At 38.3% G+C, this 13,213-nt stretch overlaps 1 long non-coding RNA gene across 1 annotated transcript; it reads left to right on the forward strand.

Annotated features, from left to right (window-relative positions):
- The first annotated feature begins 202 nt into the window (after positions 1-202).
- Positions 203-7,608, forward strand: LOC309508515. The gene is made up of 5 exons (XR_014209478.1): positions 203-1,120; positions 4,059-4,143; positions 4,284-4,376; positions 6,405-7,386; positions 7,468-7,608. It is a non-coding gene; the product is annotated as an uncharacterized lncRNA (long non-coding RNA).
- Positions 7,609-13,213: the final 5,605 nt, after the last annotated feature.

The raw sequence follows: 13,213 nt of genomic DNA on the forward strand, positions 1-13,213 counted from the left end.
ATATTATGCAATCATTCTAAAATGAATAAATTATTTACAATTTATTTAATATATGGATTAAGAAATAGAAACTGTGAAATTTCTGAAAAATGTGTATTTTGGATGTGAATGTGTGCTCAAACTTGTACATTCAGTGCATGCACATTTCCAGCATTAAAAGCAATTCAGTAGAATTACAACCCACTATCAAGTGGTGCAGAGCACGCTTCATGATTCTCTGGATCTTCCACATAGGGTTGAGCCCACAAAGGGCCTAAAATGTTACAGATTTATATTAAAAATGTTGGAGTGGGATCATATGTGTATTTTTGTTTTTGTAAAGACTCCTAATTCAATGCTGATTTAGCACATATCTCATCACAAAATGTCCTGATGTCATTGGAGGACACAGAATCCTGTACTGATGAACAAATATAGCGAATACTTATGTGTGAGATTAGGGTTAGGGTTACCCTACCCCTAGCACAACATATTTCAATATACAGCAAAGAAGGAAAATCAGAAGCTAAATCGATAATAAAGAAAGAAGTTATGAGAATGTGGCAGGAACAATAGAATAGAGGAAACGGGAGGGGAACTATTTTTTATAAACCCTTAGGTTGGGGTACGAAGGGGGAAATCATTGCAATGTTATTGTTAGGGCACACTAGACTAAACAAAACTCTGCATCTACTAGGCAAGCATGATACTGGTTTATGTAATAATTGCAATGTACCTGATCAGCAGAGTATTGTTATGATGTGTAATAAATATGATAGCAGTAGTCAAGAGGAAAATTTAGGGCATGGGAGAGATTTTAAAAGAAATATTAAATAAATCGTCAGGCCATAAAATAATTTAATATTTATTTTTAGTTTCTAAGAGCTACCAAGCTGGATAAAATCATTTGTTTTATTTATTTATTTCGTATAATGACATAGCATGTAAGCCAGAGATCATTTATAACCTGAGGGTGGCGGTAATGCACTAAAACAGTTTGCGACCGCCGTTAAAAAATCAAAGAAGAAGAATCGCACGTCACACTGCAACGTCACCAGGAAAAGTAGTATCCTGCTGATGAAAGAGGCTGCTGACACGTGGAGAGAGACACTGCCTTAATTGGACTAAAACCCTAAAACAGGTAAGTAAACATTTAAAAAAAATAAATTGAATATGTTATTCAGTTAAGAGATGATATCAGATGAATTGGAAGTCACACATGCCCCCTAATACCTTGAAAAACTTCTTAAAACTGCGGCAATTTGCGCGGTCACATTAACCGAAAAGTCGACAAATGCGCCCGCGCGTTTTGCAGTTTTTTTGTCTTTTCACATAGCAGCAAAATAGACTTAAAATACTCCGTCATTTATGGTCATACAGACTTGAAATATGAAAAAAATCAACTGTAAAATGTCTTTTTTATGTGTCCACTTACAATCGAAACAAAACATTATGCTTTTGTGTGCTTTCTGCCTCCTTCTCCATGAACTTTTTTTCTGGAGCAGTTCTCTAAACGTAAGCAAAACTCAGCAAATACACACTGGCAAGAGTAATCTTTATAATAATTTAAGCGTTTACTTTTTAATGATCTAATTCAAAACGAAAGAGAATATTCTGTTTATGTAATCTATATAAAAAGAGAGACGTTAGTCGTTCTCATGGCAACTCATTATCTTCTAATCACCCGCTGAAAAGCGCGCGCTATTCAAACGCAAATATCTTTGTTCTAATATGAATCGCGTTTGTATCTGTAGGTTTGTATGTGTGATGAACGGCTCAGATGCTCGATTACTACAATTACAACATGCTATTTTTACATGAACGTAACGCTATTATAGTTTAGCTTTTCCGTAACTATATTGCAATACTGACATGAGTAAAAATCTGCTGAAATATGTTCATGAAATATGTTGTTTAAATAAAATGCAATGTTTTAAACGTATGCTATTACACTGCAAATTAAAATGTATACGCCCTATATTAATGTATCATACAAAATATATATGTTTGAGACGAAATATGAATGTTTTTAGACAATAGTAATGAATCCTTAACTTTGAAATACGTATGATAAAATGTATGCTTTTTACAAAGGAAAAATTACACTTGGAATAGTTAAAATTGTAATTGTTGACTTTAATATTATTGTTTCATTAGTCACAAATTTGGGGAGAGGATAAATATTCCAAACCTTTCTGAAAATACAATATGATGATTAACTGCACAATTACTAGAAAAGTTTACCTTGAATATTATAAAATTTGCTTGCATAAAAATTTGTTTAACTTTAAACCAATTCTGTAGAATGGCCCATATATCCTATTTGAACAGGATTTGTTTCCAGGTATGACTGTGGGCTTTTGACTTATATTTATATTAGAATTATTTTGTTAACTATATGCTAAATAAATTAAAAGCAATATGTGTCTGTGTATATGTGTATATATATATATTAGAGGTGGGCATAGATTAATTTTTTTAATCTAGATTAATTTTGAAATTAATCTAGATTAAAATGGCTCATTTGAATTCTGCCGAAGGCATTCAGAATATGTGTGCTACCCAAATAATGACTATAAAAGTAAGTCTTTGAGAACGGGTTTCTCATCTCCTGTTTCCAAAATGCATCACAAACTGCTTGAGAAAGCTGTTCTACTCATAGACTGTAAAAGGTTACTACTGTACTGTTACCGTCCGTAGGCAACATTAGGTAGGCCTATGTTATTATCAACTACTATAGGCTATCAATTAGGGATGGGCGATATGGCCTAAAATCTATATTGTGATATACATTGCAGCCTCTTGCGATAACGATATCCAGTATATTATAATAAAACCATTTCAGAACAGATTACACAGACCCATGCTAAACAACTGCTAAATGTATTTTTTTTTAAAGGGTGTATGTAGTTTTGAGAACATATATTGTGCAAAACTGTAAGTATACAACATAATTTTGCAGATAAATAAAATTTAAGTACACTAGCTGCAGTGTACTTAAATACACTGCAGTAGGTCTAATGTTTATTATGGCTTGGAGCTTATGAAACCCCAAATTTAAAATTAGAATATTGTCTAACTGATGTCTTTTCAGTTAAAAAGAAACACAACAACGATTCTTAAAATCGACATTATGTGCTACACCACTAAGATATATTGGAATGGGAATAATACGCGCGCGCTGGTATTCAGTGATATCATGTTTCGTTTTGAATTTGAGGTGGTCGAACGGATTAGTCGTGTGTTAACTTACCGAACTGTTACCCCACACACTCTGTATATAGTTTGCTGCTGCTCGTCTGACGGCTTAAACCCGAACCAAGTCCAAATAATGGATGTTGCACCGATCTTTTTCACCAGCTTTCACTTTCAGTCGTGTTTACTTAAGATGACGACGAATATGCGTTGCAGCCGGGTTTACCTCACGGCCGCGGGTAGATTGCGTCATCATAGCTTGTGTAGTATAGAGCCATCTCCCAACCCAACTTGGAGAATAGATTAACGGCGATATTTTTTTTTTTATCGCGCGATAAGAGTCTCGCGTTAACGCAGCACGTTAACGCCGATAACGGCCCACCACTAATATATATATATATATATATATACACACATACATTTCTTGTCAGCCGTCGTCTTAGGTGTGTCTTCTTAGCTACAATGAAGTTTTAAGAGTTTTTATCCAGTCATCAATGGCTTATTGATCATTATAGGTGTTATCAATAATTAAGTTGTTGTTGCTAGTTTGAGTCGAGAAATACACATTTCAGCATTATCATCACTAATCTGTGTGTGCATTTTCCTTGAGAACCAAGCAAGTTGACTCATGAAACCATTTGTTTATTATATTGCGATCGCATATCTCAATCACAATATTGACCTCAATAATTGCAATATGACATTTTCCCCAAATCGTGCAGCCCTAGCCAGAAGTATATAGATCTCTTTACACTGTCCGCTCAGTACAACAGAGGCAGGAGCTCCGCACTCAGGGTTGCTCGAGTTATATGGGCACACAACTTGCTACAAGAGCTCCACTATTACGAACAATAAAGTAATATTTGACAAATTTTATTTTTCAGATTATGAAAATGTTCAAAGGCCAATCTCAAGATACTCTGGGAGGTCTTTCTCAGAGCAGAGCTATCAAATGGTCACTTCTAAGAGGTTTGTATAATCGATTCCAGAAAACAACAGTGTCCCATGCCCCCATTTCTTTAATCCACTCTTGGCACTCTCACCCATGCTACAGTTCCTGTAGATTACCACACGCATGTAATTTCTAAATGGTGAATTTGTTTCTTCAGGCTCTTTACCAACCGGCTGATGGCAAAATTCAATATGAAGGGGAAGGTGAAGAAGCGGAAACTGCCTCTAGAGACGACTAAAACTTTTGAAAGGTAAAGGTACACAGCGCACCCCCCTTAAGCTTTTAGTTAAAGCTTAACTAAGAGACAAATTATGTTAGTATTATTATAATAAAATGATACCCAATTGTACTTTTTAAACTGGTAACCTACTGAACAAACTTTTAAAAAATTGCAAATTGAAAAGCACATGCTACATGCATAAAGTTTAAAATCACAATGAACTAATTTCTTTGTTTTTATACTTTAAATAGATCTCCAGTTTAACTGAATTTTTTTTACATTGTTCTATTTTAATAAATTAAAAGCACTCAGATAGACAAAAGTAAGGGTAACATTAAGACAAATCAAGACAAAGTTAATCATTCAAGGGCTGTGAGTATTTTCTCTTTGCCTTTTGTTTTATTCACATTAATGGTGCAATCATCCGAAGGTTTATTAGACTGAATGCAGATCAAATAATACCAATCTCCCCTTTTCTCCAAACTATTTACACCAATTTAAGATATTAACTGTGTTTAAGTGAATACTCTCCAATCCGGTCATTTTGACATATTTTGTTGTTTATTTGATGGTTAAATGCGCACACAAAGCCTAAAGTATAATTTGCTTGTCTAGTTGCGGTCGGTTTCGGTGCGCACACACATAAGCCACCTTGAAGTTGGAAACAGTGTCCCTTGCTCGGATTATTGTTCATTATTACATGGCTTGGTTGAACTCTAATGTAGAAAGCGGTGTGTTATTTCTTGATAACAGAACTCTGCGAAGTATAACACACCGTTGCCATGAAAAACAGAGCGGTGCTATAGATGCAGGATTCTAACCGTAGAGACGGAACGGAGTATTTTCTTTAGCAGAAGCAATACAATCCTTTTTAAATTAATAAAATCCTTTTTAAATCAGTTTTTTATGTCAAATTATTAATTTATTTGGTGGGTAGCCATGTAATAAGCGAGATAATGTAGAGCGAGGCGGTTGTTATAGCGAATACAACCCCTTCAGGCAGATTCAAGACCCCTCCGCATCAGCCTGTCGGGGTTCTATTCGCTATAACAACTGCCTTGCTTTACATTATCCCTTACTTAAATAGCTCTTTATTATCAAACAAGTAACCGCAATGCAACAGTAGAGACTGCATTTTACAACAACTCTCTTCTGCATTGCAAATATCAAAAATGCATCATAGACAGATGATTTAATATTATCTCGTATAGAAACGGCTGGCAAAGATAGAATTTGCAAGATAACATCTATTTATCATTAATAAATAGTAAGTGCATTTTCTCAATTTCTCCAGTACTGACAGCAGAACTGATAACGTTGAAGCTGGATACTTCACTGGCTTACCTCTTTCTAAACTCATCTACAAGTAATCTAGTATTTGCTAAAATGGAAGTTATAGTATCCAAAAGCATTACATTTGGGCTGTGCCTGAGAAATTTTATTATATGCAGTCTCTCTCAATTCATAATTGCTATCTTAAATATCTTGTCACGCAAGGTCACTGTCTATTGCAGTCTTACACCTTCCTAACATACAGCGATGCGAGTTTACAGAACCCATTTTCAGTCATTTGTTTGCTGCCATATACCACACCATTGGTCACTGTAGTATTGCCACTTCAAGGATTAGTTCACCTCAAAATGAAAATTTCCTGATAATTTACTCACCCCAATGCCATCCAAGATATTCATGTCTTTCTTTCTTCAGAGGAAAATAAAAGTTTTTTGAGGAAACATTCCAGGATTTTTCTCCACACAATGGACTTCAGCGGTAACCAAATTGTTGAAGTCCAAATCAATGCAGTTTCACGCTGGACGTAGGCAGAAGTACCGCCCCGTTGTTTACAAAGTGAACTTGCGAAGACTAAAACCATTTTAAATAAACTGACAAAAATCCATAAATATGTCATTCAACATACAATAAATTTGAACAATCCTCCTCCACGCTTGTAAACAATGAGGCGGTATAAAAATATTGTATGTTAACTTGCAATGTTAACAATGTAACTGGTTTTCTTTACATACTTATGGATTTTTTGTTTTTGTTCAACTCTTGCAGCTGCAGTCATGAAATGGGATAAAGAAGCTACAGAGGCTACAATCAAGCATCATGCAGCAGAACATCTTAAACGTGCCGTGGAGGGCATACAGGGGTGGAAATAATGAGGAATTTTACATGAGTACTGTAAGGCATGTGTGTTTATTTCTAGTTTAGGGGACTTTATATCTCCCCTTTCCAACCACCCTCCCCCAATCTTGGTCTGGAGTAATTTGTTTTTTGTTCACTTGGCAGTTCAGTGTAACCATTAGAGTTGTTTTATTTATCAGCCTGTTCATAATTTGCTGAAAACCTCATTAAAGATGGAAAAAAAATTGTCATTTCAAACTATTTTTGCATTTTTTGATCAATAATCAGATGTCACTTATTTCCAATTGCAAAAATATAAGGCTACTAAAACGTATTTGCATGTTTTAGACAGGTGCATCAAAGGGATAGGTATTAATTTATTATTTACAATTTTAAAGCAGTAGTTCTGCACACTGCTTTTTACTATGACTACAATGAGTTTTATTGAATACCATGTTGTCATCCAACCTTGGAACAAAAGCCTGTTTGATGACCAAAACATGGTTTAATAAAGCTAATAGTAAAGCTAATTTGGTTTGTGCATCTTAAAAACTTTTATGAATGTTCTTTAGACGTCTGTAAGTGACGTTGAAATGACGTCGTGAAAACTTTCATTTACAACATTGTAAAGATGTCACTTGGACATCAAAAATCAACATTTAAAAGAGACGTCTAATGAACGTTCAATATGTACGTCAAGAGTGAACGCTAAAAAGACGTCTAAAGACGTCAAAAACAACTTTCATTCAGGCTCTTCAGCGGACTTCTTCTGAACGTTCACTTTTTATGTCAGTTGGACGTCAACAGTGAACGTCAAAAAGACGTCTAAAAAAGACGTCATAAAAACTTTCATTCTGGCTACTCAGTGGACGTCTTCTGAACGTTCACTTTTTATGTCAGTTGGACGTCAACAGTGAACGTCAAAAAGACGTCATAAAAACTTTCATTCTGGCTCTTCAGTGGACGTCTTCTGAACGTTCACTTTTTATGTCAGCTGAACGTCAAAAAGACGTCTAAAAAAGACGTTCAAGCTGACTCTTCATTGGACGTCTTTTGAACGTTCACTTTTTATGTCACCTGGACGTCAACATTGAACGTCAAAAAGACGTCTAAAAAAGACGTTGCAAAAACTTTCATTCTGGCTACTCAGTGGACGTCTTCTGAACGTTCGACAAAGACGTTGTAATGACGTCGTTTGGACGTGTCTGTGCTCAGTGGGACACATGGCATATCTCCGTCCCACGGGCAGCTTTGGGGCTCTCTGATCACTGTTTGGTTCATCTTATACCGACCTACAGGCAGAAACTGAAATCAGCTAAACCTGTAATAAGGACTGTAAAAAAATGGACCAACGAAGCAGAGCAGGATCTACAGGCCTGCTTCGATTGCACTGATTGGACTGTTTTTGAAGCTGCAGCCACCGATCTGGATGAGCTCACAGATACTGTAACATCATATATCAGTTTCTGTGAGGACATTCTACCAGGACATTCTTATCATTCACTAATGATAAACCATGGTTTACTGGGAAACTCAAACAGCTTCGTCATGCCAAAGAGGATGCTTACAGAAGTGGGGATAAAATCTTGTATAACCAGGCCAGAAACAGACTGACAAAGGAGATCAGAGTTGCTAAAAGAAGCTACTCTGAAAAGCTGAAAAACCAGTTTTCAGCCAACGACCCGGCATCAGTCTGGAGAGGCCTGAGGAACATCACCAACTACAAATCACCATCCCCCCGATCTGTGGAGAATCAACAACTGGCTGACACTCTCAATGCATTCTATTGCAGGTTTGAGAAACCCAGACTCACACCCGCTCTGATGTGCACTTCACACATCCACCATCATCTCCTGCAACCCCTCTCCTCCCCCCTCCTGCCATCCAACCTGAGCTTAAGGTCTGTGTGGAGGACGTGAGCCGAGTCTTCAAAAAACAGAAGACTAGGAAAGCTTCAGGCCCAGACGGCATCTCATCTGCTTGTCTAAAAGCCTGCGCTGACCAACTGGCCCCAGTCTTCACGCAGATCTTCAACAGATCATTGGAACAGTGTGAAGTTCCCTGCTGCTTCAAACGCTCCACTATCATTCCGGTTCCCAAAAAAACTAAAATCACTGGACTTAATGACTACAGACCTGTCGCTCTCACGTCTGTGGTCATGAAGTCGTTTGAAAGACTGGTGTTGGCCTATCTAAAGGACATCACTGGACCCCTGCTGGATCCCTTTCAGTTTGCTTACAGAGCAAACAGGTCTGTGGATGATGCAGTCAACATGGGACTGCACTATATCCTGCAACATCTTGACAGACCTGGGACTTATGCACGGATCTTATTTGTGGACTTCAGTTCGGCCTTCAATACCATCATCCCTGATCTTCTCACAGCCAAACTGACTCAGCTCTCCATGCCATCCTCAATCTGTCAGTGGATCTCCAGCTTCCTGACGGACCGGCAGCAGCGAGTGAGACTGGGGAAGCTCACATCCAGGACCCTCACCATCAGCACTGGCGCCCCCCAAGGGTGCGTTCTCTCCCCACTGCTCTTCTCCCTGTACACTAATGACTGCACTTCTAAAGACCCCTCTGTCAAGCTCCTGAAATTTGCAGACGACACCACCGTCATCGGTCTCATCCAAAATGGTGACGAGTCTGCTTACAGACGGTTGAGTTGAAGTTGAAGGCCATAGAGTTGAACAGCTGGCTGTCTGGTGCAGCTATAACAACCTTGAGCTGAACACGCTCAAAACAGTGGAGATGATTGTGGACTTCAAGAGAAAATCCCCAGCACTCCCCCCTCTCACCATCATGAACAGCACTGTGGAAGCAGTGGAGTCATTCAGGTTCCTGGGCTCTACCATCTCTCAGGACCTGAAGTGGGCAAATCACATTGACTCCATTGTGAAAAAGGCCCAGCAGAGACTGTACTTCCTTCGCCAGCTGAAGAAGTTCAATCTGCCACAGGAGCTGCTGATCCAGTTCTACTCAGCCGTCATTGAGTCTGTTTTAACCACTTCCATCACTGTCTGGTTTGGTTCAGCTACCAAATCAGAGCAGGTAAAATCATCACAGACTCCACTCACCCTGGACACCCCCTGTTTGAACTGTTACCATCAGGACGGCGACACAGATCACTGGCCACAAGAACATCCAGGCACAGGAACAGTTTCTTTCCATAGGCCATTTCCCTTCTGAACACTTAACATGCCCCCCAAGGCATATGCCTGCAAGTGCAATACTCCCACTGTCTAGTGCAATATTCTCTAACTCAGGTGATATTTATATTTATATTATTCATACTACTCAAAATACTGTAAATATGTTCATAATCTGTAATATGCACTAGACTCCCACTGTCTAGTGTAATATTCTCTAACTCAGGTGATATTTATATTTATATTATTCATACTACTCAAAATACTGTAAATATGTTCATAATCTATGTTTATTCGGACTAAACCCAACTGTGACCCTACTTTTTTACTTTTATACTATTTTAATTTTCTTTTTATATATTTTATTCTTAGAATTTGTATTACCATGTTTCTTGTTGTATTTGTATTTGTATTTGTATTTGTATATGTGCACTGGAAGCTTCAGTACCAAGACAAATTCCTTGTGGGTGCAAGCACACTTGGCAATAAAGCTCTTTCTGATTCTGATTCTGATATGATAAAGTAGTGGAAAAACATCAGTTGATTTGCACTAATGGCAGGACATATCTATAGACACAATATCATATAAAATTGTGGATGGACTCTTGGGGATGGGCTCTTTTGACTTTGGCCATTTGGAAACCAGAAATTGCATAGTAATGCACTAAAAACATTGAAAATGTACTAGGGCTGGGGGAATTAACGCGTTAATCTTTGCGATTAATTTGAAATGTTTAACGCGTTAAAAAAAAATAACGCAATTAACGCAGCACTTTTTTTTTATTTTATTTTTTTTATGATTTCCTGTTGCGGCTGCTATTGAAAAGACCGAAATATGCCCTCCCGCCTCTCCGTGTTCGGCGATCAGGTTTCATTCTCGCGCAGCTTTCATGAGCGGGTCTTTTCCGCTCCGCGTGTGTGTGTGTCAGCGCGCTCTGTCGTTAACGGCCCAGCGGCGCGCTCTCAGTTCCGTGTATGTGTGTGTGTGTGTGTGTCGGCAGCTCTGTCGTTAACGGCCCAGCGGCGCGCTCTCAGTTCCGTGTATGTGTGTGTGTGTGTGTCGGCGGCTCTGTCGTTAACGGCCCAAACGCTTCAATCATGTACCGAGCACTGGAAAAGTAAAGTCCGCTCAAATAACGTGAAATTTCTCAGTAGACTTCTGTTTGCTGAGCTGGTATAGCCATGCTGGGCAACAATGGTAAAATTATGACCTGCTTTGATCACATGCTCTGCTAATAATAGTAGGACTATATTTTATATTGATAATTAGTTAAAAAAATAAAAAATAATAATAATCTGTTAAATTGATTATATTTTAATATAGGGCTATTTTCTGTTCCTTTCCCCCCCTGTGTTGTTTAATTAGGTGATTCTAAGTTAAAAGGAATAGTTCACTTTAAAATGAAAATTCTGTCATCATACTCACCCTCATGTTGTTTTCAAACCTGTATGAATTTCTTTCTTCTACTGAACACAAAGGAAGATATTTAGAAGAATGTCAGTAACCAGACAGTTTCTGCGTCCCATTGTCTTTAGGAAAAATATATACTATGGAAGTCAATGGTACCAGAAACTGTCTGGTTACTGACATTCTTCTAAATATATTCCTTTCTGTTCAGCAGAAGAAAGAAATTCATACAGGTTTGAAACAACATGAGGGTGAGTATATGATGACAGAATTTTCATTTTAAAGTGAACTATTCCTTTAAATATTGATGATTACAAGCTTGGGGGAAACGCAATTAATTGCAATTAATTACAGAAATTGTGCAATTAATTAGTTAATTTTTTTTAATCGATTCCCACCCCTAAAATGTACATGAGCAAATGCATAGTCTCGCGTAGCCAGCCTTCAGACTGACGGCAGAAGGTCTGGACTCTATCGCAGCTTTCATTGGCCAAGAGGACTTCTAATTTACATGTAAAGCAACCAATTAAAATTTGTGTTGTTCCAAGTCATGTTTAGGGGCATGAAAATGTAAAGTCAACGTTCCTACGATAACAGACCGGCGTGCATCTAATAAATATTTCATTCATTGGGCAAGTTTTCTGCAGCAGTGGCCTCATGAACTTTGCATACTTTTGAAAATCCAGTGTTCAGTTGATCCTGATAAGCATTCATTGTCACAGTTGTAAACACAACAGCTTTCTTCTTCAAAGATGTAGTTTGTCGTCATGACGGTTTTATTTCCAGGTGGACTGTTAAAGAACTACAACACACACGTCTCCTGGAAATCCTATAAAATTCAACTAGTCAGATAACGATTTAGAAACCCATGTTGTGTACCTAATGCATCAGACGTTTAGCCAACAGTCCATGGGCGTGATGTGTAAAGCTGAGACTAGAAACTGCATAACACCACAAATATGTCAAGGTTTGGCTGCCTCTGCTGGTAGATGCTTTGAATGCACCATCTGGCTCCAAAAAAGAAAAATGTCTTTCTTAATTGATGGCCATTTTATATACACTACCATTTAAAAGTTAAAGAAATTAATACTTTTATTCAGCAATAATGCATAAATTGATCAACAGTGACAGTATAATGTTACAAAAGATAAATAAGTTTGTGTTTTTGGAGTAATTGCACACCAGAGAGGTCATTGGAAAGCGGTATGTCCTTAATACATTTAGTAGAACAAACACAAGTGTGCAGTCTATTAAGAATTAATCTAGCCGGAGTCTTCAGGGTCTCCCTATTGATTATTTGATTAAGAGATACACTTAGAGAAGCTCATCAGGCAGGCCTAAGTCATGGTGGTATTGTAAATGAGGGTTAACTCCAGGCTAAGTCAATGAAGATAGGTGAAAATCATAATTCATTTGTTTGCCCGTAGTTCGCCCATACTCCTTAAGATCTGTTACATAAGACGCAGTCCAGAGTGAACTATAATCACTAACTATAGTCCGATAACTATAGTCTAAAAAGCATGCATAAATGCAATATTCAGTGATGGGAATAACGGCGTTATAAATAAACGGTGTTATTTTTTTTAAGTAACGAGTAATCAAACTAATTACTGCTTCCTCCATTACAACGCGTTACCGTTACTGTCAATACAAATGCGGCGTTACTTTAATTGAGCTCACTGAAGCGGTTTTCATCCGAGTAGGCTCTCTCTCAGCCATAGGAGCTGCAAAGTTTTTTCTCTGGTGTGTGAGTGTTTATGAGGCGCGGGACTCGACAAAAGCGAGGCGAATGCTGCGAGCGTGCTCGACAGTGCGCGAGAGAGACCGAGTGTGTCCGAGAACGCGCTTGACAGTGCGCGAGAGAGACCGAAGCCCCTTTCACACAGCGCTTTGAACCCGGGAAATTGCCGGCAAATTGCCAGAGCGCCTTCTGTGTGAACGCAAACTCGACCCGGGATTTATGCCGGGATCGATGCCGGGTCGGGACCTAGTAACATTGCCGTGTTCAGTCCCGGAACGCGCGCTGTGTGAACAAAAGCCGTAATAATGCCGTGTCGTAGTGATGACGCTGAAGCCGGGATCGTTCGCCAGCTGTGAAACGGCACGTAATGCGCAAGTTTATGATCGAATCAGAGAAAAAATGCACAAGCGTGGTTTCTCGAGAGAGAGATCTTCTTATAC

Source organism: Leuciscus leuciscus (genome assembly GCF_965113295.1).
Source record: "Leuciscus leuciscus genome assembly, chromosome: 10".
Lineage (NCBI taxonomy): Eukaryota > Metazoa > Chordata > Actinopteri > Cypriniformes > Leuciscidae > Leuciscus > Leuciscus leuciscus.